At 36.8% G+C, this 17781-nt stretch overlaps 1 protein-coding gene and 2 long non-coding RNA genes across 4 annotated transcripts in view; 1 reads left to right on the top strand and 2 right to left on the bottom strand.

Annotated features, from left to right (window-relative positions):
- The window catches only part of LOC133522492 (uncharacterized), a 440383-nt gene that overhangs the window by 123946 nt on the left and 298656 nt on the right, over positions 1-17781 (bottom strand). The window contains exons 5-6 of one of the 2 annotated variants that reach the window (XR_009800064.1): positions 12827-14053; positions 10931-11046 (exon numbers count right to left, since the gene is read on the bottom strand). The exons of the other annotated variant lie outside the window; for it this stretch is intronic. The gene's annotated coding sequence lies outside the window, so the exon portion shown is untranslated. Of the gene's footprint in view, positions 1-10930; positions 11047-12826; positions 14054-17781 lie in introns of those variants that run through there. 2 annotated transcript variants of the gene reach the window in all.
- Positions 6792-8233, bottom strand: LOC133522559 (uncharacterized). Its single transcript, XR_009800083.1, has 2 exons — positions 7750-8233; positions 6792-7113 (listed from the first exon to the last, which is right to left on the bottom strand). It is a non-coding gene; the product is annotated as an uncharacterized LOC133522559 (long non-coding RNA).
- Positions 14338-16807, top strand: LOC133522537 (uncharacterized). Its single transcript, XR_009800067.1, has 2 exons — positions 14338-14564; positions 16461-16807. It is a non-coding gene; the product is annotated as an uncharacterized LOC133522537 (long non-coding RNA).

Genomic DNA, 17781 nt, shown 5'->3' with positions numbered 1-17781 from the left:
TTGCATACATATGTAAGTTGGGTGACAATCCAATATTATGGTACCAGCTGATCTGATGATGGAGACAGGAAAGTAGCCATTGGAACTCTATGAAAAATCAACGCAACATTGTGTATGAGGTTGTCAGAATTGTTTCAATGAGTATTAGTTGCCTGTGGAAAGAAAAGGACAGTCAGCAATAAAAAGCTTGTATCAAAAACTTATTTATAATTTATATAATTATATATTAAGGCCTACGCGGCCCTACGGCGCCCAAACTTGGTCATTAACAGAAGCTCAAAAGTCCCGACTGAAGATTTGCCAGCGAGCAATGGAGCGGAGCATACTCGGAGTCCGTAGAATCGATCGGATAAGGAACACAGAGCTGCGCTCCAAAACATCAGGTATCGCAGATGTGGGTGTGAAGGCCGCCAAGCTCAAATGGGATTGGGCGGGGCACATCTGTAGGATGCACCCGGACAGATGGGCTAAAATAGCGACCGAATGGGCACCTCAGATCGCCCGAGGCAGAGGAAGGCCAAAAACGAGATGGCGAGACGACCTGGACTCATTTCGTGGCGACTGGCGGGAGCATGCACAAAGCCGTGACGAGTGGCGGAATACAGGGGAGGCCTTTGCCCAGCAGTGGGACACAATGTAGGCTATTTAAAAAAAAAAATAAAAAAATATATATATATTAAGACTAGGTGTTGATTTAGTCATATTTTTTAAGGAAAAAGGCAAAAAAATGCCGGGTAACGTTCACTTTGTGCACACCACGGTGTAATAAGAACCAGCCTTAATTCAGCTCCGATCCCGAGCTAAATGCAAACTAAACATTTTGTAATTTGGGAAGTTTCGGCGCTCATCAGTTTCGCCGGGATTATCTAGGGCGTCCAGGTCGTCTAGAATATTTTGACATATTTAGAAGTCTGTTTATAATATGCTGTTTTTATTCTCTTTATTTGTTACTCACGGTAATATTTTTTTATGTTTTTCCGATACCAAAAATTAAGGTTTAAGATCATTTATTCTCATAAGAATTTACAATTCACTTATCGAGATAAATACAAAACAGTATACTAAATTTTGTTTAGAGCGCACAAATAACTTAAATATTTCATTTAACTTAACTAAAACAGGTAGTTTTACAAAATACTTATTAATAACCGACCGCCCGCAAAGCGGGCGGCGATAACGCACGAGTATCTATGCGAAACAAGTTTACAATTGGGTACACAGAAAGGTTAATACTAGATGTGGCATGCATACACTGAGCGTAGTTGAGTATAACATAGGTAAGTTGCGTTACTTAGGCCTATAAATGTATTTTAAATACATACTATTATGTCATTGTATCTTAATTATGTTTATTGAATTGTATATTTTATGGCTGCAGTGATAAGTTCGATTTATGAAAGTATATACAAGTAAGTATTAGGTGCATATAGCAATATTTTAATTTAGAAATTCTTTAAAACGTGATTTTTAAGCAAGGATTTAAAATGGGACATTGATTTTGTTTCTTTAATAACTATAGGAAGTTTGTTAAACAATTGAGCACCTTCGTATAAAATACTTTTTCGCCCGTAGTTTGTTCGCGATGGACGTAAAATTAAGTCGTTGGCATTACGTAATTTCATTCTTTGCACATGGTGCTTCCTAGTGAAGTTTAATTGAGTTCGTATATCGTTTTTAAGTATTTTTCTTACTAATAGGCAGTTATAGTACACATAGGTTTGATTTATATTCAATTTGCAGTGCTTCAAGATTAGTTTTAACGGCAGTACCCCACACTTCAATTAAGTAGTCTATGTGCGGTTTTATAAGCGAGTTATATATGGTGTACCGTACTTGAGTTGGAATATTTTTTGCAAAGCTCCGCAAGGCCCCACTTAATGACGTCAGTTTGGATTTTACTTTATCAATATGTGGCTTCCAATTTAAGTTTTTATCCAGTATTAACCCAAGATATTTTTCTTTTTCTACTTTTTGAATGGCTACGTTGTTTATTTTAAGAGGTTGAAATTCCGGTATTTTTTTATTTTTGGCTGCAAAAATTATATAGTTCGTTTTCGAGATGTTGATAGTTAATAGGTTACATTGAAACCACGTGTTTAATAGGTCCAGATCATTTTGCGCATCATTTATAACACTGCTGATAGAGTTTCCAAAATAAAAGAGGCTTGTATCGTCTGCATATAGTGTAATGTCACCTTTAAGGCCAAGTTCGTTTATGTTATTAATATAAATAAGGAACAGTAACGGTCCTAAAATTGAGCCTTGAGGGACGCCACATGTTATCGCTTTTAGCTCGCTTTGATGGTTCTGAATTTTAACTATTCGGTGTCGATTTGTGAGGTATGATTTAAGTATATCTAATGCAGTACCAGCAATACCTAACGCTCGTAGTTTTTGTATAAGCAGGCTGTGACTGACGGTGTCAAATGCTTTTTTTAAGTCTATGAAGATGCCCAATGCTATTTGCTTATTGTCTATGTTAACTTTTATTCTTGTTACTATATCAATTGTTGCCGAAAGTGTGTTTGATTGGGGTTGAAAACCATATTGTTTTTCATAAAGGAAATTTACAATTTACAAAAATTAATAAACTAAAACTGTTTTTTTTTTTTTAAAACAGTTTTAGTTTATTAAAACTGTTTTTTTTTAAACAGTTTTAGTTTATTAATTTTACAAAAACACATATTATGGCATCATTTATTTTCAAACAAATAGAATGTTATTTATGGTAAAATGTTGCCAGTGTTTAAAAACTGATGATAAATACTTATTTTACAGTATTCGTGGTATACAACCAGGTCGGTGTCTGCGGGCAAGTTTGTCGTACCGAGGGTCGCTAATTATTACGGCGATAGGTGTCTCCATAAACGCCTACCCTATATATTTAACAGCCTGCCCTCTGACATCACGCAGGAAGCCAACAAAGTAAAGTTTTGTAAAAAGCTGCGTAGTTACCTTGTAAACTGCATAAAATAATTATTAAGCATATAGATATAGAAACGAATCTCATTGTAATATAAATATAAATATAAGAGAGTAGAGACTGCACGATCCCACAGTCAAACCGTGTAAACTGTTTTGTGGGACTCCGTATCTGTTTGAGATGTATGATTTTATGTTAATAATAAATAAATTAAAGCCACGTCCATCATATTAAAGCCACCACCATTTTCATAAAGAGACGAATAAATAACGATATAATCACCTAAACTTACTAAAGAACTTATACCTTTTCGTTGACTAAAGTTCCAGATAGCACTGAAACTATTATTATCACATTCAGACAATGGCGCGAGTTCTGGAAGCCAATTGTGTTTTGATGCTTTGAATCTTGTTTTGATGGGACTTAAACCCATTCGCGCCGATTCGTATGCACCGTAAGGAATTCGATGCAATGCGCACCAATCAGCAAGGCGATCGTTGCTATCAAAACCCTAACAATTTATAGAATCAGAATCAGCCTTCCGGACACAGGTATTAGCGCCACCTGGCTCAGCTTAAACGTTCTCCGGGACATTTGCATTCGCGAGGATTAACGCAAATCGGCAATGGATTACGACTGGATTTCACAATGATACTTTATTTTTGGACGATTCAACCTAAGTGCTCCGTACCTATTTTTTTTTTTCTGAAGATGCTAGTGATGTTCGTTTTAAATACTTTATACAAAAAGTTTTTGACCTAAAAACGTGGGAAACCCTTTGTAAACAAGATAAAGCAGAACATTAAATAATAAATAATAAAATAATAAATATTATAGGACATTATTACACTAATGACTAAGTCCCACAGTAAGTTCAATAAGGCTTGTGTTGAGGGTACTTAAACATTACTCCTATGGGAGTAAAACTATTGTACTTACTTACATTACTCCTTAGCCGAAAAGCCTACTTTATGGACAAGTATGATGAAAATATAATCTATCGGCCCGATTCGAAGAATGAGATACGATAACGATAAGTTCTGGTTTAGATAAATTCTCATTTAGATATCGTTTGTATGTCGTTTAATAAGCAGAAGCAGCTCGATTCGGGCAACGCCTCTGGTGTTGCAGGTGTCCATGGGCGGCGGTAATCGCTTACCATCAGGTGATCCGTCACCTCGTTTGCCTCCTCTACCATAAAAAAAAACCAATGTCACTTTGACGTTAGAAATATCGTAGATAGATCTTATTGGGATCACAGCGGAATCGAATTAAAGGTCAATTTTGACATGTCGTTTAGCTATCGATCTTTTAAATATCTTTCCAAGATATTAAACGTGCCTTAATGATTCTTCGAATCGGGCCGTATTACTACAAGTATATGAAGAATATCGAGTAGGGGACGGTCGGGTAATCACGAACGCTGGGTAATCGTGAATGCAAGCTGTTTTATTACTAACGCATTTTATCAGGGAAATTGACAGATACAGCGATTAGTCCAAATCCAAATATCACCTTTAAAGCTTTTGGAATATAAGTTTTAATTTTGGATCATTGTACGCAAATATAGAAAACGATTTAATGATTTTTCAATGCTTGTTACGGCTGTTACAAGTGGATTTTATTCAATCTATGAATTCGGTACAATGAGGACCAATTTCACAGTGTTGACGTCGAAATTTGTTTCCAAATAATCTGCTATTTCCAGAGCTGTTTCTGATTAGTTAGCCGCCTCATTTGGCGTGAGTACATTTATTTATAAAAACTTCAGTGTCCCCAAAATATGCTGCCAAATAAATTTTACAAATATTTTCTTTACTTACACGTCTTTTAAATTAAAAAATGTTTGAGTGTCGTGGAACACTCGGTTGGAACGAAGTATATTATTATTGATAAACATATTACATTATGATGCATTTGAGCAATTATTAATTAACAAATAAAAAAAACTTAATCGACAAAATAATAACTGTCGAAACTGCTCACTAAATCAGTTCAGAAATGCTACTTACAGGCAGAGAGAACTAATAACATAAGAAAACATCTTTGAATAAGCTAAAACTGATACGCTTAGCTTGACCTTCACACTCGCTTAGTCAATCCATTCAAGTGCAATAAAAATACAAAAAGTAAATATCTCTGCATACACGTCCGGGGATCGAACCCGGATCGTCGCTGTTACCACCTGTTTCTAAGCGGCTGTTTGCCAACTGCGCCTCTATTGGATATATGTAAGTCGGTGAAATTCGGGTACTTATGCTCGAGAAAGATTACAAAAGAGGGCCGTAACGGAAACATTTAATATTTTTTTCGCCGCCTATATCGGATAAGGAACTTCGTTCCAATAAAACGTATTCTTCAAAATATCCCCATTCGGCTTTGATACACATACGCACAGGTTTTCTAAAATTATCAATAATTTGCCGACGTAAAGTTATTGCCGATTTAGTTAACATATTTTTTTACTATCAAAAAAAACTCGTAAAAATCAAATCACCCGAATGAATAATCCATGAATTTCATATATCTATATACTTATATCTTGATATTTAAAGTATTATTTTATAGGTCGGTAGATAATGTCCAGAAGTATAAATAATTATTCTCTTTGTGAGTAATGAATGAAAGGCCACTGGAATTTCGTTCTAAGTATCAGTAGATAATTATAATATAATTTTCTTCAACATAAACTTCCCTAATGTAAAATTCATATGAGCTTAAGACAGTTCTATATTAATATGACCGCTCTTCCTTAAGCCGCGTATTAGTTGGTATTATGCTCGTCCCCTCTTACACGGTGTAGTTTGTTGCTAATCGCTTAAGCGAAATTCGGATCTAGAGGAAACTTAAGACTGCATTATGTACTTTGGATTATACATACGAGTATCAAAATTATAGTGGGATATTTTTAATTCTTGCCTACAGTATGCAAAAATAATAAATATTTAAGTGATACTTTCAAATAACTATGTATATCCAGAGTCCCTAGTGTAAATTTATTCGATATCGAAAAGTAACGTACGCGTTTGCGTTACGTCTCATTTAGTATGAGATTTAGACCCAGCGCGCCAAGCGGGACGTTTTGGAAACTCAAAATCCCATACAAAATGAGACTTAACGCAAACGCATACGTCACGTTACGCCATCGAATAAATTTACCCTAGGGGTACTGGGCAATGGCGACCATACTTTTTTACATATAAAAGAAGGTGAGGAATTTTTGAAATCGGTAGAACTTATAATAAAATATAGGTTTGCACATCATTAAAAAATACGTTAAAATATAGTTCACTAATAAGCTGACTTAATTTACTTGTTTCGGTTTTTTATGACATAGGAGGCAAACGAGCAGACAGATGACCTGATGGTAAGCGATTACCGCCGCCCATGGATACCTGCAACACCAGAGGGGTTGTAAGTGCGTTGCCGGCCTTTAAGATGGGAGTACGCTCTATTCTTGAAGGTTTGAAGGTCGTATCAGTCCGGAAATACCGCAGGCGACAGTTCATTCCACAGTTTAGCAGTGCGAGGCAGAAAGTTCCTGGAAAAACGCACAGTTGAGGACTGCCACCCATCTAAGTGGTGAGGATGGAAATGTTGTCGCGTAGGGCGATGGTGGAAAGAAGGGACAGGGATTAATCCGAACAATTCCTCGGAGCACTCCCCGTTATACATGCGATAGAAAATGCAGAGCCAGGCCACATATCTACGCAGTTCGTTTTAATTGTTTATCTATCTTTGTATATAATTGGTACCATATCTCTTTAAAGTGATTAAAACACAATCCGACTCTTAGTCCATAAATGAAATTAATTATATAAAATAACAGCGTAAGGATATCTAGGAACCAATATTAAAACAACGGACATAATATTAAAGAAGTCAATTTATTCATCCCATTTTGCTTTACACATCAGATTTTTTCAAATGATATATCTTCCATAGTAAGGATATGTCGGGTAGGTCAGAGACGGGTACCCAAGGGGATAGGACGGGTAGCCAAGCGTGCGGAAGCCCCCATAGTACCGGTAGCCGGGAGCGTAGTAGATGGTGCGCTTGTCCTGTTCATGGGCAGGTAGGGTGTTGGCGTCGACGGAGTCTACTGGGTTCAGGGTTTCAGAGACGTCCTCGGCTGAGACGGAGGCGAGAGCCACGAAGGCCAGCAGGGCGAGTAGGAAGAACTTGTTCATCTAGAAAAAGGATTTTTATTAGTTTGTAAGCGTGCGTAGCCAAATTGATTACGTTCCGTATCGTTATATAAGACTATCTATAGATATATAAAATATATTCTAAATATATTTAGAACAGACTGAGATGTCTAGTTTTTTCTTAAGTTTACTTAAAGTAGGCATAATATGATCTGATCTGTTGCTGAAGAGTACTTCGGCGTTCCTGGGACCTCGCCCTATAGCACTGAGGCGGCAACAGAGGGGTTTTAGTGGGTAAACCATGGGTCTCATCAGCTTATACGGGAGTCCCACATAACCATCCCAGGCCCGTCCCCGCGTCTGGGTGGTATGCGAAACGCATTTCCCCTCTTAAAAAAAAAAAGGCATAATATGATCTGACTAGATATTTCTAGACCCAATAGGTAATATAGAGATATCTCTGTATATTTTTACAACTAATAAAAACCTACGCAATTTATATAAATACAATTAGGTATGTTAATTATTTTGGACATTTAATTTTTTTTTACTTTTACTTTACTTAACATCCGCTAGTATTCTTGATGGAAAAGCCTAATTAAAGTATCTAATCCCATGAAATGTTTCTATCGCTATAAATTAAACAATACACATTTAAATTATTATGATATTCCTTACCTTGGAGTTCGTTCGAAGTTAACACTCGAATGATGTTTCAAACTATGCTGCCAATGTTTTTATACGTACAGATAGAAAGACCAATTACCTTTTAACTGAATTATAATTGTCATCTAATGGACACAGAGTAAATCAAACAGAACCTGTTTGTATCCGCAAAAAAATCCCAGTTTGTCATCATCATCACAGATCAGGAGTATTCCACTAGAGTGACGCTTACCAAAGAGAATTTGAAATAGAGGTGTACTGTCGAAGAAAATTTAGTTTTGCCACAGTACATTTACTGCCATCTTTCGACACACGTTAAAAACTTTTAGAACGCCATTTGACTTTGATCCCTATTATTTCATTGATATGTGTTAAAGTTAAATATCAAAAAGTGGCGCCATCATACTGGCCACCACCTAAAGGTTATAGCGCCATCGCTCGAAACGATGCTGCCATACGTTTGCCTTTGATCTATTAGATGGCGCCAATTTTAATATTTAACAAATTTAAATAAATAAATAAATAAATATTATAGGACATTATTACACAAATTGACTAAGTTAGACAACGATATATATAATATATAAATATTTATAAATACTTAAATACATAGAAAACACCCATGACTCAGGAACAAATATCCATGCTCATCACATGAATAAATGCCCTTACCAGGATTTGAACCCGGGACCATCAGCTTCGTAGGCAGGGTCACTACCCACTAGGCCAAACCGGTCGTCAATATGGCTCTACAAATAAGATTGTGTCAGATATTTTTGCGGCCTTCGTTGTGTAACATATTATTGCAGACTGTACTGCTGGATGTCAAGATAAATACATATACCTGGTGTGGCCTGTAATAAATTTAACTGTAGACTAAACTCTTTAAACTTACCAACATTTGTTCCGCGATTTTTGAAAACTATGAATTCTTTAGACTTCCTATTTTTCATACAAATTAGATATACCTTCAATGTATGCAGTCATCAGTGTAATTGACGTTGATTGGTTTTAACATAATTAAATTGCAATACATTGCGTCTTAAAATAAACTATAAAGTGTTCTAAAAACGAAAATAAAAGTTTTTTTTTTGCAATATTAATGATACAGTTATTTTTAAAAGTCGCTGAAAAAATGTTGGTCAGTTTGAGGAGTACAGCTTACAGTTTAATTTTTTGCTCCTGTTACGGGCCACACCCGGTATTTGGCTTTATAAAGAATATTATTTTCAATATTTGGCTTCGATTTTAATTCCTAACTTTTTATTGATTAATGCAGATGGTCTTACATACACATAGATACCAAGGTAAGTTGGCAACGATTTGGAAAGCCCAGCCTGTGCCTAATTTTATAGAAGTTTGACGTTTGAAATAAGACTTGAACTATCTGGGCTGTCAAAACTATTGCCAACTTATCTTGGTCTAACTCTAGCTCGGTATAAACTATAAAAAGTAATTGGTACAGAGAGTTTTTATTAGTTATTTTATTATTTTATGGACCCGCTCACCGTGTCGCAAACCATACAAAACTTCAATAACGTCGCCCCGAATATCAAAATTACCCCCAAAGACAGTCTGCATCTGCTGGGATCGCCTATCTTTGACGAAGCCATCCCACCTCTAATCAATAAGTCAATTACAAAATTCAAAAATAATTCGGACCGCCTATCAAAAATTAATAGTCACTGTGCTTTATTTATTTTAAAATTTTGTTTGGTTCTTCCAAAATTTACCTATCTGCTGCGATGTTGTCCCATTTGGAAATTCCCCAATATAATGAACTCTACAGACTCCATTATAAAATGCCAAATTGAGACCGTTCTTAACGTTCATTTTAGCGACCAGGCTTGGACCCAGGCCTGTTTACCGGTAAGGTTTGGCGGCTTGGGAACTCGAAATATTTCAGGTGTCGCTTTGCCGGCATTCCTCTCCTCTATCCATAGCACGTCCGATCTCGCAGGTAAAATCCTGAAAGCCCCTACGGCTACAAACTGCGAGATCGCGTGTTTGGATGGGGCCATGAATGCTTAGCTGGCTGGACCGAGCCCAAGCTTGCCATCCAGACCCAAACAACAGAGGGCATGGGACACAATAGCCTCCGTTGCCACCCTGAACTCTCTCGTGGCCACATCGTCAGGCAAAGACCTCGCGAGGCTCCTAGCCGTGTCCAAACCGGAATCAGGTCACTGGCTTCACGCCTATCCCACGCCCAACACGGGTACTTTAATTGACCCAGTTACCCTACGTATAGCCGTCGGTCTCCGCCTTGGAATCGAGGTATGCACAGACCACGCTTGGCCACCACGGCCTTTCCTGCTTCTCGGGCGCCGGCCGCCTGTCTCGCCACGCCTCCCTCAACGACATCCTTAGAAGGGCTCTCGTCAGTGCCAACGTCCCCGCAGCTCTGGAGCCCCAGATCGTGCTGGACGATGGCAAGCGCCCGGACGGGATGTCGTTGATCCCCTGGAGAATGGGCCGCGCGCTGGTGTGGGATGCTACCTGCGCCGATACGTTGGCAGCATCCTACATTCAAGCGACCAGCAGAAATGCCGGGGCAGCGGCTGACGCCCGAGAGCGGTTTAAGGCCTACAAATACAGCTGTCTCGGCGCCAACTACGAGTTCGTAGCATTTGGCGTCGAGACACTCGGGCCGTGGGGTAGGGGAGCGCGTGGGCTCCTTAAGGAGCTTGGGAAGCGGTTGAGGGAGGCAACAGGGGAATCTCGCGCCGGCAGCTTTCTCGCGCAGAGGATTGCTATCGCAATACAGCGCGGGAACGCTGCCTGCGTGATGGGCACCTTGCCGAGGGGCCTAGGCTTAGAAGGTAGTTTTTAGGGTTTTTTTTTTTAGTTAGGTTTAGTTTTAGTTGTGTTATCATAATTTTATATACTAAAATAAGGTATTTATCGCATTGTTGGCAAATAAATACACCAACATTTTTGGGTACGACATTAGAAAAAATCCATTTATAAATTGCAGCCATTTTATTTGTTCAAACTCTTTTAATTGAATCGTGATGTTTAGTAGACTACGCTACCGTAGTAAGGCGAGTTCGGATATGACAGGTAGGACAGAGCGGACACAGGCGACGCGACGCGGTAGCGGTAGCCGCCATAGCCAGTCGGGTAGCCGTAGGCAGCCGGGTAGTACTGGGCACCAATGGGCGCGCGGAGTATGGCACGCTTCTCGCCTTCGTGGACCGGTAGGTTGGTTTCCGCCATTACGGGTTCAATAGGCTGGACCTCTTCGGTGGGGGCCGCGAAGCAGGTGGCCACAAGGGCTAGCATTGCGAATACGAACAGCTTGTTCATCTGAAACGGTTTGTGTAAGAGATTTTTAAAACGTACAATTCGGGTTTTAGTTATTGCTGAAGTTTTCTCAGACCAGCACAAGCTGAGACTAAAAACTTCTGCCCAATTCATGTCATAATTTCTTTAATCTGTCAAGTCACAGTCAAAGTCAATACATTCTTTATTCAAATAGCCTGTGTAAATTAATAATTATTTTTCTTCTAATATTATGTAAAAAAAAATCTTGTGTACCAAAATATTACTTACAAACAACAAACAAAACATGATTTTGATTCTTATTATTTTCTGTTATTATTGAATGGTTTTGAATAAAATAATTTCTAATAGAAAAAAATCAGGTTTTTGCTTTACTCGCAATAATCACAGTTAAGGTTATTAAACAAATATGTATTAAAACAAACGGTGAATATTAAAAAAGCCTTAAAGTTTCCTTTACTCTGTATGTCTACCTTTAAGTAACTCATATAATTTCATACGAATTTTAAACGATTAGTAAAGACAATAACGACATTTTTGGATATAATAATAATAAATAATAATAATTCAGCCTATATACGTCCCACTGCTGGGCACAGGCCTCCTCTGATGCGTGAGAGGGCTCGGGCTATAGTCCCCACGCTAGCCCAATGCGGATTGGGGACTTCACATACACCTTTGAATTTCTTCGCAGATGCATGCAGGTTTCCTCACGATGTTTTCCTTCGCCGGAAAGCTAGTGGTAAATATCAAATGATATTTCGTACATAAGTTCCGAAAAACTCATTGGTACGAGCCAGGATTTGAACCCGCGACCTCCGGATTGAAAGTCGGACTTATTTTATGGCTACCTAATGAATTATGAAAGCCTCTTAATTATCGGTTCCCTACAAATTGGGATAAAAAAGGTTCCTCATTAAGTTTCAATAAAAATAATCTCAAGGGAACTGAAGCGTTTTGGGACCAATTATTTTTTCAGTGTCGTCACAAGAACATAGGCTGAAGAACACTTTACGTTTTTATTTTTTATTGCTTCCATTTTTTAGTCTATTTAAAAATATAAAATCGCTCAAACTAAATAAGTACCGTTTTTTGTTTTACTCGTGTTCTATTACCAGATTTAAAATGCAAATATTATATACAGTTTGAAAATAACGTTTTCAAACGACTACTTTGCAAGCATCTTCTGTCAGAAGAACTTAAATAAGGTTCACCATCATGTATATGTACATAATTATATGTATTAGTCTATCTTTTATACATTATATAAGTAGTAGTATTTAACTATTTATATATTTTTAATATTATTTGACTTCACGTTTAATTTTTTCCTTATTATTTGTTATTATTTTTTCCTGCACCAACATACACAAATGTCTCTGTTTGACCCAATGGTTGACTGGTAGAGAATGCCTTTTGGCATTAAGTTCGCCATTTGTACATTTTTCTTTATGTGTGCAATAAAGTTTAAATAAATAAATAAATAAATAAAATAGCTTGTCTTAAGATCCATTTTCCGTGTCCCATACAGTTTCAGATTTCCCTTCACCGCCTCATGATAGTTAAGAATAATAATATAATGGTCTCATCGGAAGATCAGCGCTGGAAGCCACCAGCAACATGCTGAGATGAGGCCATTTCGTGGCACTTTATACTTCCTTTGTTTTTGTTACATCATGTAATTTAATGTGTCTTGTTTGTGTCTACGAATAAAAATTATTCTATTCTATTCTATTCTATATTTCCCATTTAGGATTGATATGAAATATATGTATTGTTTAAAAATAATTAAATAACAATTTACCTTGCAGTTGACTTCAATCAAAGATAACACTCGAATGATGCTGAGAAAGGCGGTAGGAATGCTTTTATACCCGTCCAGGTTGTCTAAGTGGTGTGTAAAAAATTAATGTTGCTTTAATGTTTACAGATAAAGCATTGATTAAAGTAACAGTTATAATTTAATTAACTTTATATTATAACAGAAGATAACATTGTGTCAATTTAAAGTAAATTACGATACAAGTGCCTAAAAAAGCAAATTCGAAACGAGTGGCGATAAATTAAAACACGACCGAAGGGAGTGTTTTAAATCAAAACGGGTGGCTAATTACCTATTCGCACATATATCGTACAACGTTTGACAGTGCATATGGCCCCTTCAATTTTCGACAAAGTTACGTAATGTGCTAATTATCGCACCATATGTACTGTTAACGAATTAATGTTACATTAGTTAAGATAAGATTAGATGTTTATTTGTAAAGTCGTGTACATAAGATGTTATTAAAGTTATACAGTAAGCTTCCATGACACCCTGTCAGGGCACACAAATTGTCTTATATCTAGCTTAATACTAAATTACAGGCTATGAATGCTATTATGTGTAGTATTTGAATTAATGTAGGTATAAATAAAAATAAGTCAAAGCAAATTTTCGTATATGGTATGAGGTATAAATAATTTTAATGTTAAATTGAATGGCAATGTTTGGTTAATTATAATTTTTTGATAGTGACCTTCTCTTATAGTGCGACTAGGTTTCATCATTTAGAAACTCCTCCACTGAGTAGTAGCATTTATGTATGAGAAAAGTTTTTAATTTATTGTGAAACTGTTTTTCATTTGGTTTCAATTTGATCATATCGGGTATTTTATTTACGACTCGGATACATACAAAATGGTGCCCGTTTCTATACATGGCTAATTTATCGTTTGGGTTTTTTTAGTTTGTTTCTATACTGGCACCTAGTTTTGTATGTATCTGGTTTAGCTTCACATAGATCGGGGTTTTTCCTAGCAAAGATAACGGCCTCCATTATGTATATTGCTGGAAGTGTAAGTAGCTCATATTGCCTGAAAAAGGGACGGCAACTATTTGGAATCCGTATATTTGCCAAAATTCGTATACATTTCTTTTGCAGGACAAAGGGGTCGTGTGTGTCAGTGCTGGCTCACCATGGAGTTAATATTTTTTCTTACAAACATACGAACCTGTATGTTTTCATTGCAATTGTGTTTAATTTCTTACCTGAAACAAATAAAGAAACAAATTAGTAATGACCGTCATTACTATAGTAGTAATCTGTAGTTAATATTATAAAGTCCAAAGTAAACCTGTTTGCGTGTTGGTCTGTCTGTCTGTTACTCTTTCACTATTAGACTACTGAATCAATTACGATGAAATTGGACACGGATAATGGAGAGTGCCTAGGTTTTGTACATAGGCCTCAGTTTATTTTATTTTTGTCTTCTAAATAGTAAAATTTTATATTGAAACTAGTAAAAACTGATTAAGTGTTGTATAAAATATTTATATAGTTTAGAAAAAAGTAAACTTTTTTACCACAACCTTTGATTTCTAACTAATGATACTTTGATTATAATGATTTATTAATTTATAAGTTCATTAGGCTTCAATCAATAATACTTAACTAAACATTAAGGATCGCATCAAAAAATGAATTATCGAAAACGTATAAAAACTTTGACAGTGTTTCTAAAGGTATCATTCGAGTTTAGTCTCCTTTGAAACCAACAAGGTAAGTAATTAATAAATTAAGCAATAAAAAAGATAAGGGTGTGGTATAAAAAACAACGTCAACATTATATATTATGAATTTAATAAAAACGATTATATCTACCCTTTAAAAATAAACTTAACTAAAATAATAATAACTTAAATTTGACGACCAGTTCGGCCTAGTGGGTAGTGACCCTGCCTACGAAGCCGATGGTCCCGGGTTCAAATCCTGGTAAGGGCATTTATTCGTGTGATGAGCATGGATATTTGTTCCTGAGTCATGGGTGTTTTCTATGTATTTAAGTATTTATAAATATTTAAATATTATAAATATCGTTGTCGCACTTAGACACAAGCCTTATTGAGCTTACTGTGAGACTTAGTCAATTTGTGTAATAATGTCCTATAATATTTATTTATTAAAAATAATAATAATAATAAAATTAAATGTAAGAAAGAGCATAATAATAAAAGCCCCCTAAAATTAAACTAAAATTAAAAACATCATGCATCATCTCTCGGCAAAGTGCCGTAGGATGCTGGCAGCATTAATAAATTATTACCTATAACCAAAAGAATTATGGTAATAATTTCTTATTTATTTAATTTTGATTGCACTATACAGTACGTGATAGACAGTACAAATGGCGGACTTAATGCCATAAAGACATCTCTACCAGTCAATCAATAGTTAAACCAGAAAGATTAAGGAGGTACAGGATTTTTTTATTTTTTTTACAAAATTTTATATTTTAATAAGTACTGCAAACTCACATTTATGTAAATTAAGATGAAAGTGGAGGACCTGCGCGAAATCGGCTTTTCGTACGAACTTAGTCCTCATTTTCCTCTCTGAATATTAGCATTATTGAAAATATTTTAACACAATTTGTTGTATATTGGCCACGGCTATGCCCTTACGTTTGATTTTTTCGAATTTTCATTTATTATAAGAGTTAGGAGCATTTAAAATGAGAACTGTTTTTCGGTCCTAATTTTTACTATAACCAAAAAATCTAAAAAAGTCAAACGTTGGGGCATAACTATTGCTAATGTACGTCAAATTATGTAAAAAAAATCCCATAATGTCAATATCCAGAGAGGAAAATGGGGACTACGTTTGTATGGTGATACGGCCGTACCCTTTTTTTTATATACCACGACGGTGGCAAACAAGTATACGGCCCGCCTGATGGTAAGCAGTCACCGTAGCCTATGGACGCCTGCAACACCAGAGGCATTACATGCGCGTTGCCGACCCTTTAAAAACCTGTACACTCCTTTCCTCTTAAGACAAATGTAATACAATTTATTGGGTGGTAAAAAAAACTATGCATGTTTGATAAAAAGATACATTCTTCGATAACTTAACAAAAATATATAACCGGACCGAGGGTTCCGTACTTGTAATTATTTGTTGTTATAGCGGCAACAGAAATATATCATCTGTGACAATTTCAACTGTCTATCACGGTTCGTGAGATACAGCCTAGTGACATACGGACAAACAGACAGACGGACGGACAGCGGAGTCTTAGTACCCTTAGTCCTGTTTTACCCTTTGGGCACAGAACCCTAATAAGATTACATTAGATTAGATTAGATGATTTATTTCATGAAAGACAATTACATAATAAATTTGCATTGATGTCAAAAATATAAGAATTTCTATCATGATCGTCAAAATAAAATAATAAAAATGAAAATAATAACAATACTAATAAAAAGTTCCTGTATATGGTACCATTAGACGGTTACAGTGAGTTTAAATAGAATGTGATATGATGGCAGATACTTCTGATACGTTGTTCAATCCGTTATTATCAATGATTACTAACAACTAGATCCAATACACATAACATATAACCACGACTCAAAAAAATACCCATCAAGAAACATGTTTTTTGTCATTCAGATGAACAAGTTCTTCGTGGTCGCCCTCTTCGCCCTCGTTGCTGCCTGCGCTGCAGCCCCACCTGTGGTTACAAACATCAACCCGATCTCAGAGACGACTGGAACTATTGAAGGTCACGATGCGGAGAAACGCGCCATTCTCTATCGCGCACCTCTAGGTCACTACTACGGCGGCTACCCCACTGGCTACCCCGCAGGCTACCCGGCTGACTACCGCTACCGCGTTGCGGCACCGCTGTCCTACCTTTCTTACCCGAGCGAGCCTTACTACGGTAGCTACGGTAGCTACGTCATCTGAATACCTGGATTAACCGACGACAGTTTGAGCGAATAAAGATTGCAATTTTATGACTTCTTTGATTGACACCAGTAGGGCGAAGATGGTCGACTCTTTGTCATTTGTCACCATGTCTGTCACGTTCTAACAAATATGTAAGCGCGAAAGTGACAGGAATAGTGACAAGTGATAAAAATGGAACCATGATGCCACCGCTGTATTGATAACATTATGTCATAATTTGACTTACAGTTCACATAGAGCCATAAGAACATTCTGTCTTTGCTGTGGGCTTAGGTATACAAGTTGTTTTTCTTGCCTTTTTGCATCCATTCTAACAGGCTTGCGCTAGAATTCGATAGGAATACTTTTGAAGTATGGCGGATCCATGAGTCGTGATCTAGTGACTGATTTGGGTTTTTAGCAGACTTCAGTGTGTTACCTATCGCCATAAGAAATTGCCGTAGACACTTGTTAATAAACACTCGTTGTCTTCATTTAGTTGCCCTGTACGTCTGGCATCCGTATAGTAGCACTGTGTTCAGAGCCCCTAGTGTATATTTATTCGATTTCGTAACGTGACGTACGCGTTTGCGTTAAGTCTCATTTAGTATGGGATTTAGAAACAGCGCGCCAAGAGGAACGTTTTGGAAACTCAAAATCCCATACATGAGATCTAAGGCAAACGCGTACGTCAGGTTACGCCATCGAATAAATTTACACTAGGGGTACAGATTTTATCCAAATATTGTTAGATTTACTTAAATTATCAAAATCTTAATTATAGGAATATGACTAAAATACTACTACTACTACTACTACTACTACTACTACTACTACTACTACTATTACTATTACTACTACTATTTTCATTATTCATGAGTGTTCACATATCATCAACTGTTATAGATGTCATATACTAAAGAAAAAGTGGCCAAGTCCACCGGAGGCCGAGGCCGGTGACAGGGTGTAGTGGCTAAGGATGTTAGCCGTTAGGCTTGGCCACTTTTTTAGGATTCCGTACCCAAAGGGTCAAACGGGACCC

The sequence above is a fragment of the Cydia pomonella genome, chromosome 11, assembly GCF_033807575.1.
Source record: "Cydia pomonella isolate Wapato2018A chromosome 11, ilCydPomo1, whole genome shotgun sequence".
NCBI lineage: Eukaryota > Metazoa > Arthropoda > Insecta > Lepidoptera > Tortricidae > Cydia > Cydia pomonella.
Note: the sequence above shows the minus strand (reverse complement) of the source record. Positions and strands in the feature narration are given on the sequence as shown.